Below are 19,664 nucleotides of genomic sequence, written 5' to 3' on the forward strand. Positions count from 1 at the left end.
GTTATCCTTACTAATCTTATACAGAACCTTTGTTTGTTTCTATATTTCCTCTATGTCGGTAGAGACCTTTCCGAATACAAAAATTCTTCTTCCCAGCCTCTACGATATGTATCTCTCAATACCTTGCCATGTACTTTCGTCAGGGAAGCTAATATTGCCATTCGTTGTAACAATTTCCAATTCCAAACAAGTATTACAAAAGACAATATTAAACTTATACCAACTAACATCAATAGAACAATAATTGGGTGACACAATGTGTTCAAAATCCCAGTTGCAGTTGGCGACCATCCAAAGAGTTTGTCCCACCAGCTATGATCTGTGTCTTGTTTTACTCTTTGCAAAACTCTGTTTATTTCTTTTGTATCATGGTGGACAGTGATTAAAGTCTTCTCTCCATCTTCCTGAATGCCTTTTAAAATTTTGATCAGGTCTTGGTGTTTAAGTAATTGCTTCACTAGCGTGAGGTTCATCCCAATAGGTGTGGGTAATAACTTGTGATACATTGTGTGGTTGGACTTGATCAACTGGTGGGATACCACTGGTGCTGAATATAAAAAATCACACCCGATGATTCTAACAAAGTTACAAATACAAAAGTTAGAGTGATTTTTGCTAGGTAGAGTTATGTTTTCCTCATCTACTTCTACAAAAGCACAAGCAGTTCTTAAACACACACAGCCTTGACCAATATATACAAGCACAGTCTTTTGACTAGTATTTGGATGAATTTCAAAGTGGCAAACACCTTGCTCAGTGTCAAGACAGACATCCTGAGCATCAATTGTGTTGCTCTCACAAATAAATCCTTGTTGTTCCCGGGTAACACATGATTCTAGATTCACAGACTGCCATTTCCCGTTCTTCATCCGGGCCCAGGTTCTATGCTCCGAAGGATAGAGCACTGTTTCCTCATGATTTAACCCTAGTGCAACAATGGGGTGGATAACATAAACTGTAGCATTACGTATAGTAAGCACAAAGGCAGTAGCCATGTTAATAATGGGATCATAGGTAAAATTTACCAGAGTCCACCAAGATTGGAACTTCTTTTCGAAATCATTGGCATTGTCCCAAACAATCTTTCGGACTTCAGCCGGAAAAATGCCTTCACTTCCTTCCCTAATGATCAAGGCAGCCGTTGCCTGCATCCATAACTGTACCTGTATACAACTAAGAGCTAAAGATACATTATCTTGTGCCATACTAAGTGCATCTATTATTAGTCTGTGGTCCTGGTCTTCAGCCTTTTCCCATATTGGTAACACCTTTGAAACTTGCCATTGGCTAGTTCCCAATGCCAGTAAGGATGATTGCAGGGGCTGTTTTAGTTTTGTCAAATCGCTTGTTGCTGTGGCTAGCTTATTCATTAGTATTTCTGAATCAATTCCATTTAAAACTCCTAATCCTGTTCCTAGCATTCCAGTTAAGTCTCTTTGTGTTCTGCCCCTGAGGTGTACTTGCTTTTGTGACCATATTGTCCAGCCTTCTAATGATGTCTTCAGGAAAGGAGAACAGGCTGGTTGAACTGCTGAGATGTTAATTTGTATTAGCAATTCAACACGCTTGAGAGACCATTCTGGATTAAATAACAATTGTTGTTGGCCTGTGTTCCTTACTACATATGGGCCTGTTTCATAAATTTTGGGTTCCAGCTTGACTGGGGCTTGGGCATAGGTTGTAGGGGAAGGAAGTGCAATAGGGGGTCTCACTGTCGTAGGAAGTATAGCATATATTGTAAAATTTATCATGAGGCTCTCGCCTTCCTTGATCTCGAGCTTTTGACCACTATTAGTCCAAAAACAGTTAACTGCTACAGTCTGTGTTAATATAAAATTATACCAACAATCTAATTTACCTGGGCGGATACAACCTTCTTGTTGGCCACTTTTGGAAGTCGGTTTTACTAAAATCCCCGTTGCTTTCTCGTGGGCTGTTCCATTAATCATTCGGCACCCTATTTCAATTTCGTCCCCTACAGTTCTTTGGTGTATCCACCCTTCCCCTAAATTTTGCCATTCTGATAATGCATGTAAATGATCACCATTTGTTCGCCAAATAACCACAACAGCTAACTTTCCATTAATGTTCTTATCCTCCGTGGTTACGGCTTCAGACCAAGGCCACCCACCATTCTCTATCATCATAGAAGCACCTTCCAATTCTTGAATCACAATTACAACTATAAGCCACAGAAATAAAACAATTCTGTTAACTAAATTTCTGCTAACTACATTACTAAATACTCCTGACCATAGTGTCTTCATTTTGCTTGACTGAACTTTAGTTTCAGTTCACCGTCACCCAGCGTTACTTTCCAGGGGGCTTTTGGAGCTTTCTTCACTCTCGAATAATGGATCCAGGCCGTTTGCTCCTTAATCTTGATGGCGGTATGTGTTGTCAGCAGCACCTGGTATGGTCCCGTCCACTTTTCTTCCAAAGGGCGACCTGCAAATGCTTTTACATACACATAATCCCCAGGTTTAAAGGGGTGGATTGGTTGGTCCAGCCCTCTAGCCCTGGTTCCTGAGACAACTTTAGATATTTGATCCAACTGTTTTTGGAGTCCTATTAAATAATTATACAAGTATCCCGACCCCAGTTGCGTCAGGTCCTCCCCGCTGAACAAAAACTGATAGGGTCTTCCGTATAATATTTCAAAAGGGCTTAGATTTTCCTTTGTCCGTGGTTTTACTCTAATTCTAAGTAAAGCCAAAGGGAGAGACTGAGGCCATGATAAATTAGTCTCTTGCCCTATTTTGGCTATTTGTTGTTTGATTAGATGATTCATCTTTTCCACTTGTCCGCTTGCCTGTGGTCTGTAAGGGGTATGGAGTTGCCAGTCTACCCCTAAGACCTTACTTACTTCTTGAACTATTTGCGCACAAAAATGAGAGCCTCTATCCGAGGACATTGCTGCCGGAATTCCGAAACGCGGTATTATCTCATTCAGTAAAACCTTAACCACTTCTCTTGCCTTGTTGGTTCGACAGGGAAAAGCCTCCGGCCACCCGGAAAAAGTATCTGTCAAAACCAACAAGTATCGATACCCCCCTTTTCTTGGCAGTTCTGAAAAATCTATCTGCCATTGTTGTCCTGGATAGTTTCCTTTACTGATTATTCCGAACTTTACCCTATTTTCTGTATTAGGGTTATGATGCAAACAAATACTGCATTGCTGGGTTACTTGTTTTACCGTAGTATACAGATTTCTTCCCACCAAGACTCGACTCAGATTTTTATATAAGGTGTCTGCTCCCCAATGAGTCTTATTATGTTCTGCCATGACCATAGGCCATATTAAATTAGAGGGTAGTACAACCCTATTATCTTTCAGGTATACCCATCCATCACTCCTTGCTTTTCCTCCCAGGTCCCCAATTAACTTTTGATCTTCCTGTGTGTACCTAGGTTCCTGTCCTTCACCTAAAGTTTGTATTTTACCGTCTGGTATTAAAGTGAGCGCTTCTGCCTCAGCCAATCCGGCCACCCTTTTTGCTTCTTGGTCAGCCAATCGGTTCCCTACCTCGAAGTCAGCGGTTCCTTTTTGGTGTCCCCGGCAATGTATAACAGCCACCTTCTCTGGGTGCTTTACCGCTTCCAACAACTTCAAAATCAACTCAGCATATTTTATTTGTTTTCCTTGGGCCGTTAATAATCCTCGTTCCTTCCAGATAGCCCCATGTGCATGCACCACACCAAATGCATACTTAGAGTCTGTCCAGATATTTACTTTCTTTCCTGCTGCTAGTTCCAATGCCCGCGTAAGGGCAATTATTTCTGCTTTCTGAGCAGACGTCCCAGGGGGTAATGGTTTCGACTCAATTACCTGTTGAGTGGTCGTCACCGCATACCCTGCTTTGCGTTGTCCTTGTTTCACAAAGCTGCTTCCATCAGTATACCATGATTCGTCCGCGTCTTCCAAGGGCTCCTCCTTGAGATCTGGTCGGCTAGAATACACAGTTTCCATAGTTTCGATACAATCGTGGACCACTGGCTCGTCAGGAGCGTTACTAAGGAAAGAAGCTGGGTTCACAATGTTAGTAACCACAATTTCTACGTCATCTTGCTCCACCAGTATTGCTTGGTATTTTAAAAATCTTTGAGGGGATAACCAGTGTGCCCCTTTCTGCTCCAAGACTGCCGAGACAGTGTGTGATACCAGCACGGTTATCTTCTGTCCCATAGTGAACTTCCGAGCCTCCTGTATATTCATGATGACAGCGGCCACCGCTCGAAGGCAACCCGGCCAACCTTTACTTACTTCATCCAGTTGTTTAGAGAAGTAGGCCACAGCTCTCCTGTAGGGGCCCAGCTTCTGTGCCAGCACCCCCAGAGCCATCCCTTGTCTCTCATAGGAGTACAACCAAAAGGGTTTAGACAAGTCCGGTAGACCCAAAGCTGGTGCTCGCATTAACTCCAATTTAAGCTTCTTAAAGGCAGCCCGTGCTTCCCCCGTCCAGACCAATCTTGATTGGTTATTCTTGATGAGGTCATATAGGGGTTTTACAATTAGTCCATAATTATTAATCCATAGACGGCACCAACCTGTCATCCCTAGAAAAGTTCGTAATTCCTTAATGGTCTGTGGTTCTGGGGTACGGCAGATAGTTTCTTTCCGTTCTGTTCCTAACTCCCTTTGTCCCCCTGAAATCTCAAACCCCAAGTAAGTTACACGTGACTGAATCAGCTGAGCCTTCTGTTGAGAGACTCGATACCCATTCAAACCCAGAAAATTAAGGAGACTTATCGTCCATTGCATGCAGCTGCTCCTATTCTCAGTGGCTATCAAAAGGTCATCAACGTATTGCAGCAGAACTCCTTCGGTGTTTGGGGCCTCCCAAACCTCAAGCTCTTTTGCTAGTTGATTCCCAAAAATCGTGGGGCTGTTTTTGAATCCCTGCGGCAATACGGTCCAGGTCAATTGAGCCTTTCGTCCTGAGTCTGGATTTTCCCATTCAAAAGCAAAAAGCTTCTGACTTTCTGGGGCTAAAGTCAGGCAGAAGAAGGCATCTTTTAAATCCAGTACGGTAAACCAAACTAAATTATCTTTTAATTTAGTCAGTAATGTGTACGGGTTGGCTACCACAGGGTGTATATCTTCAGTGATCTTATTTATAGCTCTTAAATCCTGCACTAATCTATAGTTCTTCCCATCTGGCTTCTTAATTGGTAGTATAGGAGTATTATATTCAGATTCACACTCAACCAGCAGTCCATGTTTTAAAAACTTATCCACTATCCCCTTAATTCCTTTCCTGTCTTCTAATCTTAGGGGATATTGCTTAATCTTAACTGGCCTTTCCCCTGGCTTTAATCTCACCACTATCGGGGCTGCATTTTTGGCTCGCCCAGGGATGTCAGTAGCCCAGACTCCTGGGTAAACTTGGTCTAAAATCTCCGAAGGTACTTTACCGATGGGGTCTGCTTGTATCAGCGTTAAGCTTAGCGCGGTTATCAGCTTTTCTTCTCTCACCTTTAACCCCACCTTCCCTTTTTCAAAGACAATTTCCGCTTCTAATTGTTCTAGTAAATCTCGCCCCAGCAAAGACTTCGGGGATCCTGGTAAATATAAAAACCTATGTATTCCCATCTGTTTCCCTAACTTATATTTTAAAGGCCTTAGGAAAAAGGCTTTCTCGTGCTGGCCTGTAGCTCCTATCACCGTCACGAAATCCTCATCCTCTGGTATCAATTTCTGGTTTAACACAGAATAAGTCGCTCCTGTGTCAATTAAAAACTCCACTTCCTGTCCTGATTTCCCTAGCTTAATTTTAACCAGCGGATCTGCTAGGGTAGAATCCCCCGGTCCACTTCATTGGTCGGGAGATACACTAGCTACCATCAACCTGTTCTTCTCCCGTTGTTTCGGACATTCCCTTCTCCAATGACCCACTTCCCTACAATATGCACACTGATTCGGTCTCAGGGGAGGCTTTACTGACCTTCCCTTTATCCCATTCCCTCTTCCTTTTCCCCGAAAAGGTTCTTCTTGCCTCTGTAAGGCCGCAACAGTTGCCGCAGCAATAGCCCTACCCAGCCTTTGTTTCTCATTCCCTTCTCGATTCCTAAATACCCTCCATGCCTCTTCCACCAGCCTTTCTAAATCTCTCACATCCGGCTCTTTCATTTTCTGAAGCTTCCGCCTTATATCGTCCGCAGACTGACCCAAGAACAATGATACTAGCTGGACTTTACCTTCCTCAGAAGAGGGGTCTATCGTTGTAAATTTTTGCATTGCTGTCCTTAGTCGATCGAGAAATTCTGACGGGGTCTCAGTTTGCCCCTGTTTTATGGTATATAACCTAGACCAGTTTACAGACTTTGGTATCGCACTTTCCAAGGCGATCCTAATCCATTCCTGATATCTTTTTAATAACCTATAATCACCCTCATCATTATAGTCCCAGTTTGGGTCCACTCTGGGCACATATACCTCCACAGTTCCAGGTAAAACTCCTGACGTTACCTGGGTCTGTACTTGAGTTTGTGCATTCTTAATTACCAGTTGCTTTTCCGTTTCCGATAATGCTGCCAGCATTATCTCTATATCTTTCCAATCGGGATCTAAATTCTTTACAATCAGCTCAAACCTCCGGGCCACTGATTCTGGATCATCCCGGTATCCTTTCACAGCTTCCTTCCATGAATCTAACTCAGCAGTTGTGAAAGGTACTTTTATCCGAGCTGGTCCGTTAGCCCCCATAGCCTGTCGTAACGGGGCTTGAATAATGGGCCCGACCTTACTTCGGGTTCGAGCCGTGATCGGGGTAAAGTCTCCATTCCCCCAACTCTCATTTTTCTTATCTATTCTGCCGTTTCCTGAGCTCGCCCCCACGTCTCGTTCTGTTATCTGGGGCGGGAGGACATAATCCTCCATTCTCTCCTCTGACTCATTCAATTTCAAACATCTCTGCCCGATACTGCACGCCGAACAACATCTTTTCATTTTTCCTGCCCCTTCCTTCTTCATATCCTTTTCTATTGCCAGGATCAAAGGATCCTGTGGGGCTAAGTTAATTCCACACTCCTTCTGCCATTCCGGGTGGTTTCTCAAAGTGAAAAACATATCTGCGTATGACACCTCATCCCACTTTCCTTCTCTCCTTAGAAACAACATTAACTGTAGTAAAGTATTATAATTTAAGGTTCCATTCAGTGGCCATTTTTCCTCACAATCCAACTTATAAAGTGGCCACCATTGATTACAATATTTTATCAACGTTTTCTTATTTTCAGTTCCACCGGGGGATCCCCCTATATCTTTCCAATGACTCAAGATACATCCCAACGGGCTTTTCTTTGGAATCCCACTACTCTGCTGCCCCCCCATGTTACAGTTCAGAATGTTTCTTGTTACACAATACAAGCCGGCAGCTTTCCACAATAACACCAAGATCCTAGTAACGTTATAAAGAGTATAATCAAAATCCCAAAGACAATAGCCAAGGTCAAGTTCCACATTTAAACACAACGTAATACCAACCTCGCATGCAAAGGTTACTTGTTTCCCAACAGCAACTGAGTGCTTTCCAAAAAACCAAATGCCGTCCTGCAGAAAACTTTTACTTTCTGACTTACAGACGACCCCAATTGACCGGTCAACCAAATAAACCAAAATAAAGAATATAATCACTTACAGTGATGGGGTCCGTGTCTGCCTCCGCAGTGATCCGTTGAGTCGAGGAGTCCCTCCGGGAAATCCCGGGGGTACCCTAGGGAGTCCTGTTCCCAGCGGGTCCTGCGGTCCGACAGAGAAGAAGTCCCATCTGGGGTGCCAGATTGATTCAAAGATCATAAATCCAATTTCTTTAAGTGATTTATTCTTTATTGACGGCGCCGGATGCACGGGGGATCTTTCCGCCTATCGTGCATCCCGAAGTGAAAAGCCGTCCCAAATTTATACATCACAGTGATTAATATTTTATTAACGCCTATACATATTCATTATCTAACCCCGCCTACTCTCGCTTCTCATGCTAATCAGTTTTTTGTGTCCTGCGCCTGCGCAGATCCTCTCAGTGGTCTTGGGCAGGGGTCGTCGAGCTGTGGTCGGTGGTCTCAGAGAGGAAGGCCATAAGTCTTCCTCACAGTGTACTTTTCACCCTTGGTCAGGATTCTGCTGAATTAGCTTTCTTCCTAACCGCAAGGACTGTTTTTTCTTCGAATCTTCTGCTCATTATTTCTTATCTTGGATTCCAATGTCTTGTTCGAGATATATTGCCCGTATGTCCTATTTTGAGATACATTGTCCGTACATCTGCTTCCTGCCCTACACCTAATGTTCTGTTCTCCTTTAATAGTTTCATTCTTAACCCTTTCTTATCTGGAATCGCCTCAGCTTCCCTAATCACAGTAAAGAAAAACATCATTTTTTCTCAGCAAGTAACTGCTACTCAGGATAGAAAGTTTTGCATTTTTTTCTGCTTTTTGTTGTTCTTGTGTGTGTGCTTTAAAGAAGAATGCTAACAATAAAAATCTGTGTTTGAGGTATTAGTGATTTGCTCATGTAGGGTCAGGTATTTGTGTTTACTTTCTTGTGTGCCACTTGTGCAAAACCAAACGAATACTAACATGCTCTTGGTGTGTATACAACTGCAGATGTGAAATACAAAGCACTGAGTAGAATAACAAAATTAAACTTTAATTGTAGTAGATGCCCTGAATTAACTGAGTTGCCAGCGGAAGTGCATTTAGAAAGAAGAAAATTAAGACAGGTCCCCCCTTGATCTGAGCAATTCAAAAGTCAGCAGAAATCTGCTAAAACTATGTTTTTAAGGCCAGTACAATTTCAATACCTGAAAACCATTTTTTCCTGGATTTTGCCTTTATTGATGGAGCTGTAAATGCAGAGTAATGGCACTTTACTTGGTAGAGTTCCTCCAGATCTGCATCAGCCTAACAGCTATCAGCTGAGCCTCACTTCCTCGTTGGCCAGAAAACCCAACCCAGTTCTTTAAAAAAAAAAAATAAATAAATAAAAAATGGGGGAAACTGGCTGGGCATTAATCTTAGATAACCAGGTTCTTGTTGTAAGGGAAAATAACAACAATAATAAAAATCCTTTTCAGACAGATTGTTCCTTACGAATGCTGGGAGGAACGGTGAACCAGGGAGCTTCCTGTTAGCAGTCTCAGTCCTAGCATTTGACTCCAAAAACCCAAACCACAGCAACCTCAGAAGGTAACCCCCAGCCTCTCAGAAGGCTGCAGGAACCCTGCCCAGAGCACCCGCTGCCCTGCGGCCTCCCCAGTGCAAGCAGTGGGGCGAGGAGGCTAGAGGAGCTCTCGGAGCCTCAAATACCATCGGGAGGCTGCTGCTGTTTTGGTGGGAGCCACAGGAGGGGGAGTGGGATGGTCGGGAAGCAGGGCTAGCAAGCTGCTGGGATGGTAGGAACCCAGCCTGTTGTTGTTTTTTTTTTTTTTTGTTTTCCTTCCCTCTTTTCTTTCCAGTGAACAGCTTTGAGATTGCCTCGCTCTTTAGGAATTGGTTGATATCGTTTCATTTGTGGGAGAAGTGAGTCAGTCGCCTAAAATTACATTTTTGTGAAGTCCTACCTCAGCGTAAAATATTTCACTTAAAAGAAAAAAGATATTTTCCTGTTTTCTATATGTTTTATGTACAGATAGTAAATAATTATGTTATATGTACATTAATTTTTCCTCCTTTAAAATTGCCTTGGAAAGCTATGGCAGCGAGCCGTGACACGGTTGTGACACTTGCTGTCTCGACGTAAGCCCACATCGGGGCTCTGCTGCAGCGTGAGCAGCCCTGCAATAAGCTCCAGTCGGTCGGACACGTCTCAATTGCCACGTGCTTGATTTCGATGCTTTCTGGGGCATTTTTGTGGTGGGATTTTGCCGGATCAGGACCATGAATGAGCTTCTCAACACGCTGTCAGTGACCCTTCTCTGAGCAGGGTTAAGAACAAAATTGCATGCAGACTGCTAGAGACACAGCAAGTAAAAGCAGTCGACCTTCTATTTTAACTATGGGTGATGCAGGTTTTATTGAACTGCTGTTAAAGGAGCTTGGTGAGATTTAAAACAGGCTTGTCCCACCTTCCCCCAACCGTCCCAGCGCCGAAGTGCTGCGGTGCTGGTTGTATGTTGCTGCCTTTAAGAAAAGTAAAGAGAGACAGCAGGAAATGAGGACGTAAACTCTGCGCGCTTCTCAGAAGCAGAAGGAAAGTGACATCACTGCTTTTCAAACCTGGAGCAAGCTTAACTTCTTGTAGTGGTTCTCGCTGTATCCACTTCACGAAAGAAAATGTGTATGTTCTGTAGTACTGATGTGTCATGTTCTTAATTTTTCACAGTGCTGGTTTATGCAGACGTGTTATGATAGACTACTTCAAAATGGTTTCTGTTTTAGTGAAGACCTGATTAGCCAGGAGGGAATGGGAATTCCAAATGTTAATAACAAGTAGTACTGGCAATATTTTCTTTTTTTTCTCTGCACGTTTAAATTTATTTTCCTTTCTTTTATTTTTGTATGCATGTTATCCACTGAAATATTAGTCTATGAGCCAGTTGTAATTTAGAATCCTGCATAGTAATCCATTTCAGCAAAAAAGTGCTGTGAAATTTGCTATTATTTAAAAAGTAAATGTCCTAAAAGTTCTGAAATCTTTTTTTCTTCCTCCTTTTGTAATTTTTACTCGGTGTAATTATTTTCAAGGGGTTCTGCTGCCTTCCGAAAAAAATGGTGCTCAATGAATATCATGGGATAATACAGAAGCCTGTGTAGGATGTGCACTGACCTACCTAAGAAGCCCAAGAGAGATAATTACAACCTTTCTTATTCTATATACAACCACACTTTGCAAATGTTTTTCCATGCAAAGAATGTGAGCCAGTTACATTTTGGAAGCTATATGTATATGGAAAAAGGACTATAAAGTATAAAGGAGATGCCTATTTCAGGCAATTTTTGACGAGTTCCAGATTAAAAAAAAAAAAATAAATAAATTATAGCATATTAAATTATTAGGCATCTTTACTAGGGTGTAAGGAAGATTTATGCTGTAATGAAATATTGCTGTAACCCAATTTAGAACTTGACAAATCTGGTTTTATAGGGCTGAATTATAAGGGATACCTCATTATTTGAGGGGAAAACTTTTATTGTTATTTTTGGCACCCTTGTCTCCTCTTTGGTTGGGTTGTGCTCTGCAGGAGTTGCTCTGGGCAAGATGTCTCAGCTGATGCTTTTTCAAGGGAGCTGTGCAGGATGAAGTCATCATCAAGGATCACATCCTGGCAAGCCTTTCTTACCACATGTGGTCACTGATTTCAAGTTAAAATGCTTGCAGTCTTCATTGCTCCTCTGGACCAGAAACATAGGTCTTCTTAAAAGCGTGGAGTTCCAGTCTGTTGTCAGATATATCATACACAGCATCAGCATCCGATAAACACATCAGTATCTGCAGCTATGCCAAATGTAGCTACACCAAAATTACACGTATACCGCTTAAAAAAAAAAAAAAGCCTTATTCCTTCCTTCTGGGTTGTCTCCCCATTTGCACACAAAGGTATGCTTGGAGTTAATGTGTTCGCTGTATGACCTGGCGTTGGCATAATGGCTTGCAGCAGACCATAGTATTTGTAAGTCTGCTCAAAATTTTGGGTAGCATGTACTTCTCTGAATGACTTTTGAGACTGCTTGGGCTATTCTTGTGGCTTATCACAGGTCTTCTCCCCACTGAGAAGCAAACTGAGTTGGTGCATTTGCCTGAAGTGGAGAACAAATTTTTGCTGGAAATAATATTTCTTTCTAGAGTAATGAGTTTCTTGTGTGCAGAGTTTCTGTTTCCCCGACTGCCCTGGCATGCAAAGTGATTGATCTTGAGCAAATTACATACACTTGTAGCTACAACCATATAGGCACACATCGGTGAGCATGTGACAAAGGAAAACAAAACGCACGGGGCAAGCTCAGCCGGCAAATCCTCCAGGAGCCTTTCTTTCTGCTTCCTAGGGGAGAGGGGCACCAGCCTGTCCCTACTCTGCCCGTGGCTTGCTTCCCCGGTGGCTCTGCAAGTGCCCTTTTGATGCGTCGTGCCTGCCCAACGGGACGAGTAAAGCGCAGCCGGGTGGTTTGTGTGGCTGGGCGTAAGTAACGCTTACCTGTGGGAGAGCGCCCTGTCACGTGGAGCGGTTAGGATGACTTACTGGGAAGTGAAGTCTCGGAAGTCTGAAGCTGGAGCAGGCACAGCTTGGTGTGTGCTGAACGCACGCTGTGTTACGTGCTGAGCTCTCGCTGAACCATTTGCGGAGTTGTAGAGACCCTGCTGTTTTGTTGGTTTTTTTTTTTGCCCCCCCTGTTTAGACATCGGTAGCCGAGTGTTTTGCCTCTCTCTGCAGCCTTAAATTGCACTTTTTTTCTGATGGAGTCATCAGATCAAATTATTTATAAAATGAGGACATCCTTTTGGACTTCAAGTGTAAACAGTCCTTTAAGTATGTGCACAGGCAGAGAGATTCTTGTCTGTTTATCCACAGTTGAAGCCCAGATATTAATAAGTACTAACATTAAATAGTGCATTTTTTCCCCTCAGTCTGCTTCTGAGTTCTCCCTTCAGGGCTCAGATTTCTCCTTGAGGTTACCCGGAGGAGAGCTTCCACCTCGCCCCTGCTGGAGTTGCTAGTTGCAGTGCATCTCTGCTGCCGTGATTCACCTGGAGCTAGGGCGAGGCAGCGAATCCTTTTGGATTTTGGATCCTCAGGTATCAGCAGTGCCGAAGCTGTGGCTGCAATTGCTGGTGCGTGCGTTTGAGGGTCGGGTCTGCCATCTTCGTGCGGCGGGATGACGATGGGTCTGTTCCCTGGGAATTAACATCGAGAACTGGAAGTCCGTCGAGGTGCCATCAGACATTTTGGCACCAAGCTGGTGCTGGGCTCTGCTTGCTTGTAAGGCACCTCAGCGGGCAGCCGAGTGCTTTGGGGGTGGTGGGGAGGCACTCTGCAGGTCGGAGGTGGCTGGTGCTGCCCCGGCGCTCCCCCCGCGCATCCTCCTGCGTGGTGGCTGCTGGTGGCTCCGGGGGAGATGGGAGAGGTGCAGGCGGGGCTCTGAAACAGCGGCTGAGATAAGTGCGTCTTGCAGGGGTCTTTAAGGTACCGGCTGCTGCCGGGGTGACTTCGTGTGTGTTGTGGTGTTTGTTTTAGCTCCCTGGCTTGTTTTTTTGGGTGGGCTTCTTTTTTTTTTTTTTCTCAACGAAACTACAAACAGGCTCTTAGCCAATGCCAGCGCAGTTTGCAAACCAAAACCAAATCTGAGCGTAGCACTACTCTTGAGTGAGCTGCGCTAATCGAAGACGCGCTTCAGTTTCCTGCCTTGAGCTTCTCCCCGGCGCTGGTTCGGCGCATGTACGGTGCTGCGTGCTGAGAGACACCTTTCAGACACATCCCGTTAAAGAAATGTGTGGTGGCAACTGCTCCGAGCTCCATACTGGATGCATTTATTGCCTGCCTACTCATGGTTAGGAAGCAGCTGTTTGGAGTCAGGTAGGCTACAGACGAGTCCTAGGTTTGTGAATTAACATCTCAAATGGATCGGTTGTGCGTCCTTCCTGCGTGTTGCACAGATTTCTGTGTTCCTGCGATCAGACAAAATATGTACTCTGTCAACAATAATAATAATCCCCATAAGAAATGTCACACAGTGCGCGTTGTGTGTGAGCAGAATATTTTATGTAGCGAGTATGTCGAACTGATGCAATCCTGAGCAGTCTGGCTCTGCTGTTTGCATAAAAGCAGCCCCTCAAAGCCCCTGTGATCTGATCTTCCACCAGCAATGCTATGGCTGACTTTCACTTTCCTTACTGTAAGGGGATTGGTATAGAAGGGAATTTGCCATCCGTTCTTAGTCTACGTTTTTCCAGACAGGTTGGCCTCCACAAATGTTACAGCCTCCTTTTTCTCTGCGTGGGAGAGTACAAACTGCTGCTGGAGGCAAGGGGGAGAGATTAACATTCATCTGTTTTTTTTTTCCTCTTTTTTATTTTTATTTTTTTTCCCATCCCGTGGGCATGGTGGACTTATGAATGTGCTGCTCCTTCGGGGAGTGTTTCTGCTTGTTGCCCTGATGAGAAGGCTGCAGAGAAATGAGTACGGGTGTGAATTTCGTGTCACTGGTAAACAGGCACACGAAAAAGCCAAGCACAGTGACTCTGTGCAAGAGGTCAGAGAGGAAATGGAAGGACCAGCAAAAGCCTTGGGCTGCTCTCTGAGCGGGGGCACTTGGTAGGAAACCTTTTCTGGAGCTCGTGCATGTTGAGGGTTTAATGCAAAGCCCGCCTCTTTGCCTCAGTCTTTCATGAAAAGTGGTAAAAGTTTTATTTTGCCAGGGCTCTGCTTTGAGCAGAGATATGCTTCTTTGATTCTTACTCTGATTTAGTGTTGCATGCGTAGCCAGAAAAACTGATGGGGAAATATATAACAGAAACAAAAATTATTTAAAAAAGAAAAAAAAAAAGTCTTCACTGGCATGGAAACTAGAGCTGAGATTATAAACGCGTGTACAATCACAGCGGTGACTGATAACACTCACGCAGGATCAGGAGACTTAGTTTCGTTTTGGCAGGGGCAGGAAAGGTCTCTCCAGCACGTGGTTCTGAACAGCCCCGCCGCGAGGGGAGCTTCCGTCTGTCCGTCCAGCCGTCCGTCCAGCCTTGCCCTTCGGCATCCTCCCGCTCGCCGCGAGGGGCAGGTACCGCGGTGCGTGCGCGCCGTGAGGGTGATGCATCTGCCTCTGTCTGCCTCCTTCCGCAGGAGCACCAGCCTCCCCGGCACTCGAATTGCCTGTGCAGAAGCAGCAATAGCCTCGTGGTCCCCAGGGTCTCCCGCTGCTGCCAAATTAGAGTATCTCTCTCAATTAACAGCCAGGCATTCTTCCCCCCCTCCTCCCCCTCGCCCCATCCTAATGGGGAGTGGTTAATAGTTATCATTTACTAATTTAGGGATCTGGAAGGTTTGTTCTCAATGCGCTGCAATCAGGAGATCTCGCTCCTCGCCCAATTAGTGGGCCCTGCAGCCGGGCGGGCAGCCTGCCTTCCTGGCGCGGGGCGTCCGGAGGCGATGGGGCCGCTGGCCTGGGCGGCCGCTGGGGGATCGCAGCACCCGGGGAGCCTCCCCAGCGTCTCGCCTGAGCTGCCGGAGGGGTACGAATACGGTGGTTTTGGATGGATGTGGTAAGGATATTCTCTGGGGGTTGGCATGGGGATCGCTGAGGGTGATGGGGGGCTGTACAGAGCTGCCATTTAAAGGTTTGGAGGGATGTTGCTAATGGGCATTGAATGAGGTGAGGTCAGTACCAGAGGAACAAAAAAAAAAAAAGGGAACAAAATGAGGTGAGAGAGGAACAAAAAGCCCATTCAGGTAAGGGCAGGGCAAGGGCAGTGCTGCCCCGTGAGGGGCTGGTTCAGTCAGGGTGGGTTTGTGCAGTCGCTTCTGTGGCTCTTCAGAAGCATCTTGTGAGGCTGGGCTTCCCTGCTCGGACACATCTGCGTCCACGTTCCAGTCAGGCTTTGGCAAAGTAGGAACAGCACCATCCGTGTCTGACTTTATTTAAAAAGAAAAAATAAAGTCCTGAATGCTAGCCATCTGCTGTTGGCTTTGTATACAGGCCGTGTCCCTTCAGGGGATGGAGGTGGTGTGTCCAGCCAGAGAACCGCCACAGGAGCACGTCGTGCCGAAATAGCCCTGCTCAGTGAGAGGGAATTCGGGTCCCTTCCTGCTGGCGGGATCCACAGCACTTTGCTTATGAAGAGATTTGAGCCTTTCTGTGCAGGGGACGCTGAGTGCTGGTGTGGTTAGGAGCTGCCGTACTGGTGATTGAGGCAAGAAGACAGTCGCCGCTTTTCTTCTCGTAGGCTGGTCGTTGGGTGTAATGTTGTTTTCGAAACGGTTTAGGTTGTGGTTTTCTACAAGTTGGCTATTAAAATAGGCCCACTATCTTGATGGGAGCCAGTATGAGCCCTTAGCCTGACGCAGGAAATGAGCAGACTCGTTTTTCTTTCATTCTTTCATCCCAGTTACCCCCAGCAAATGCCCAGTCAGTTTTGATTTGCTTCTGAAGGTGCTTTTCTTTGTTGTACTTCCCTGTTTCTTCCTATTGTAGAAGTCAAGTGCTGACTCTGTTCCTATAGCTCTGGGTGAAGGTGAACACTAGCAGAGCAGTAGACAGTTAAAAAAAAAATCCATTAATTAAAATATTTACATTGGAAGCTGAAAAACATTTGCTCTTTGAGTAAAACAAACTTCCCCATTGTTCTTATACGATTGCTGCAGTTTCTCTGAAAACAGCCAGGAAGAGATTGAGCTGTGAGGAATTTTACTGGGTTGGCAAGGGAATAGGAGCACAGGGGTGCTCAGCTGGGCTCCTGGTCAGTGGCTCTCTTCTTCATCAAATCCTTTTGTCCTGTGGACAAAAGATCTCCTCTTCACATACACACACAAAAAAAACCCCACAGTGAAATATGTTGGTATGGTGCTTCTGGTGATGCCAAAGCCTAAATGATCCATGTCCTTATGAATAAAAGGTATTTCTCAATGAAGCAAATGGCAACCGAAAAGAGGAAATAAGAGGGAGTAAATTGTGTCAGTGAAAGATGAGGAAATGGTTTTCAGTGTATGACAGGTTTCTTTTTAGCGCTACAACTCTGCACTGCTGTACACTTCAAAAAGAAGAACACAGCACAGAGGGGTGCCCAGGCTGGGACCCTGTACCGCTGCTCCCGTCCCGCTGGTGGGGAACTGGAGGATGTCACCTTCCTCATCACCTGGCGCTGGGCCCCTGCCATTCCCGAGGGGAATTGCTGCCCGAGGGAAACCAAGCCAGCGTGCAAAGCAGGCACGTCAGATCCAGGCTTAAAAAGCAGTGTTTCCCTTGCGTCCAGGTTTGTGCTTTGGGCACAGGAATGCTCTTTGTAGAATCATTGCAGGAAAGAAATAAGTAAATGTGAAAATATGTCATTTGAAATCCTTCCATTCCTGCCATATCTCCTCCCAGACAACTGGATAGAGAAAAGTTTTTTTTTTTTTTTTTTTTTAAAGCCACCACCACCACCCTGTTCTCTGATAGAGCATCCCGTTACACTTGCACATTTCTGATCTTTTTCAGCTTGGCAGTGGACTAACAGGCTTTTATTGCTGGTGGGCAGTGTGCTCAAAGTGCTAACAGAATGTATGGAGCAGTTTATCTGGTGGGTTTGAAGATTCTTGGTTTATGCTTTTTTCTCTAGGCAGACTCTTCAAAGCGTCAAACTGGACATCTCCCTTCTGCTGCGTGGGTTTGCTAATTGGATGGATTGCAGGTCATGCCCCCTTAATTTAATGGTGTTGCAGAAGCCTGTTTGTTTGAGGCTGTTTCTTTGATCCCAAGTCTATCAGGATTTAGATCTTATTAATTCCAAAGTTGCAGTTTTGTTAGGTGCATGGCACTCTTTCCTTGTGACCCCAGGTTTGAATTGTATTATGCTTACCTAAAAATCCTTCTGTTTCCTTGTCAGTTTGGTTTGCAAAGGTGGTAAGACGTTACTTGATCAGGGTAGGCATCATTTAAACTTGTGCATGAGAGCTTTGTTTCATCCATGTCTTGCATGCTTTACCATATTTAAGGACTGTGTGTTGACAGTTTCTTGGCCTGCAGATAAAAGGTGCAACGTACCCAGGTTTGATATACTGACAGAAAATTGTCTCCACGATGTATAAGGCTGCTGCGATTATTTCTGGCCATTACCATTGGTCTCATTTTACAACTGTGCACATTATATAATTTGATGTTCATTTAATTTAATGAGAGGATGCTGCAGACTTATTTATGACTCGGTAGGGCAACCTGTACACTTTGGCCACCTCTTTTAACCTTTTTGAAGGAGGAAGAGCGTGTTTCTTACAGAACATGTTACAACATCTTTAATACATTTATATCCAGGTTTCCCAGATTCCTGCAGACAGGAGGGCGACTTGCCTGGGGTGTGGATTATACTGGAATGGGAGCAGAAGTTTTAATTTTTTTCTTGAACTGCTTATTAGCTTTCTGTTGTAAGGTTATCGAGTGGTATTAATGGACTTTTCCTTTTGTTGCAGATGGAATTTTGTGACTTGCTGGATTCTGAATAGGGCGAGGAGATGTGTCTGATAAGGTAAGAGAAGAGGGTAAGATAAACATGTTCTTACACAGAACAGTCTCACTGGTCTTGTGTTCTGGTTGAAGACAACTGTTTCATTCCTTGGCAAAGCCCTGCACATAATTGGGGTGTTTATTTATATATTTTGTCTGTCTCTGATCTTCAGAGCAGGGATCATTTCAGTTCTGTACAGCTTCTGTCCCAGTCCTTTCTCCTGGTGAAGTGATAGGCGAAGTCTAGGCAACAGAAATACAAGACTTTCAGGCATAGGCGTAGCCAGGTCAGTCATGCTTACCTTAATATTGTAAAGTTTCTTAAAAGTTACACGTGAGGTAGAAGCCTTTTTGTTTGGGTTCAGGATTTCCCCCCTCATCCCCCAGGACTTCTGAAAAGTAAAAAGATCTTTGAGCTGTTTTAGCTTCTATGCTTTAAAACTTGTTTTTCCTGTTGCAATATTTTCAAAATAGGACTGTTTTGAATAGGACAGAATGTATACCAGTAGAAAACCTTTAGGTTTGAGTTTGAAACAAGTGTTTGCTGTCACTGATATGCTGAAGGAAGCTGTAAGTTTGCAGAATTTTAATAGCAGCATTTGAAAAAGGCTGTGTTCAGATACATGCTTTTTCTCTTTCAGTTTCTGGTCCAGACATTTCTACTGTCAGAGAAGAGTAGATGTCTTTAAAACTAAAAGTGTTGGAATAACTATATTCAGACATCAAACAGCTGAATATAGTAGTAGCATGATGCAGGAATTATCAGTCTTTCAAGCTGCAGTCCAGCCTATCACTATCCACCTCATTCATTTATGTATTTCATTTCGTCTCCTGTGTGAGCTCTGTGTAACTTAGGGGCCTCAAAATCCCTTTTGTTCTTTGAGGCTGTTGGTTGGAAAGTGTAGTGAAAACAGCTAAAAATATTATGTCATCGTGCAAGGATCAGGATTAAAAGCGTTTTTCCTTCAATTGAGAGATTTAGCTGTTGCAGACAGTTTGTTTTTTTTTCCATTTTAGTTTTGTTTGCTTAGTGGAGTTACTGTTTTGGAGGGTGGCTACCCGAGCAAGAACTGAAAACTTTAGGTGGCTCTCAGCCCAGCATGGAGTAGGCAGGAATCAAAGGCTCTCTTGCTTCTTAGCCTTCTGCAAATCTTGGGCATTTTCCCCTTTGTCCATTCGAACCACACCCTTTCATCCCACCATTGAATTACATTATAAATATTTTATTTAGTGGCTTACAAGGCCACCTTTGAGTAGGTGGTATGTATATAGCTGGTAAAATACAGCTCTTCAGGTGAGAGGTCTGGCAATCTGCAGCGCTATTATGTAAAGCACCTCAGTGCATACCTCGCTTGTTATGTAAACGATCTTCACTCACTCGCACGTGTTGGAACCGGCCTACTTCTGTTCCAAGAGTGGCGAATTACGGCTGTGTTCAGGACTTCTTAGAGCGTGTTCAGCCCGACTGTGCGGGCGGCCCAGCTGCCGTCCCCTCACGCGTCCACCACCGGCATTGCTGCGGTGGTGGCCGCCATGGTGGT

The 19,664-nt window shown here is 44.5% G+C and overlaps 1 protein-coding gene across 4 annotated transcripts in view; it reads left to right on the forward strand.

The window, feature by feature from the left end:
- Positions 1–19,664, forward strand: part of TRERF1 (transcriptional regulating factor 1) — a 108,097-nt gene that overhangs the window by 20,040 nt on the left and 68,393 nt on the right. For all 4 annotated transcript variants that reach the window (XM_083829395.1, XM_083829397.1, XM_083829398.1 and 1 more), the window contains exon 2: positions 18,090–18,145. The gene's annotated coding sequence lies outside the window, so the exon portion shown is untranslated. The remainder of the gene's footprint in view (positions 1–18,089; positions 18,146–19,664) is intronic.

This window comes from Anser anser (assembly GCF_964211835.1).
Source record: "Anser anser genome assembly, chromosome: 3".
Classification (NCBI taxonomy): Eukaryota; Metazoa; Chordata; class Aves; order Anseriformes; family Anatidae; genus Anser; species Anser anser.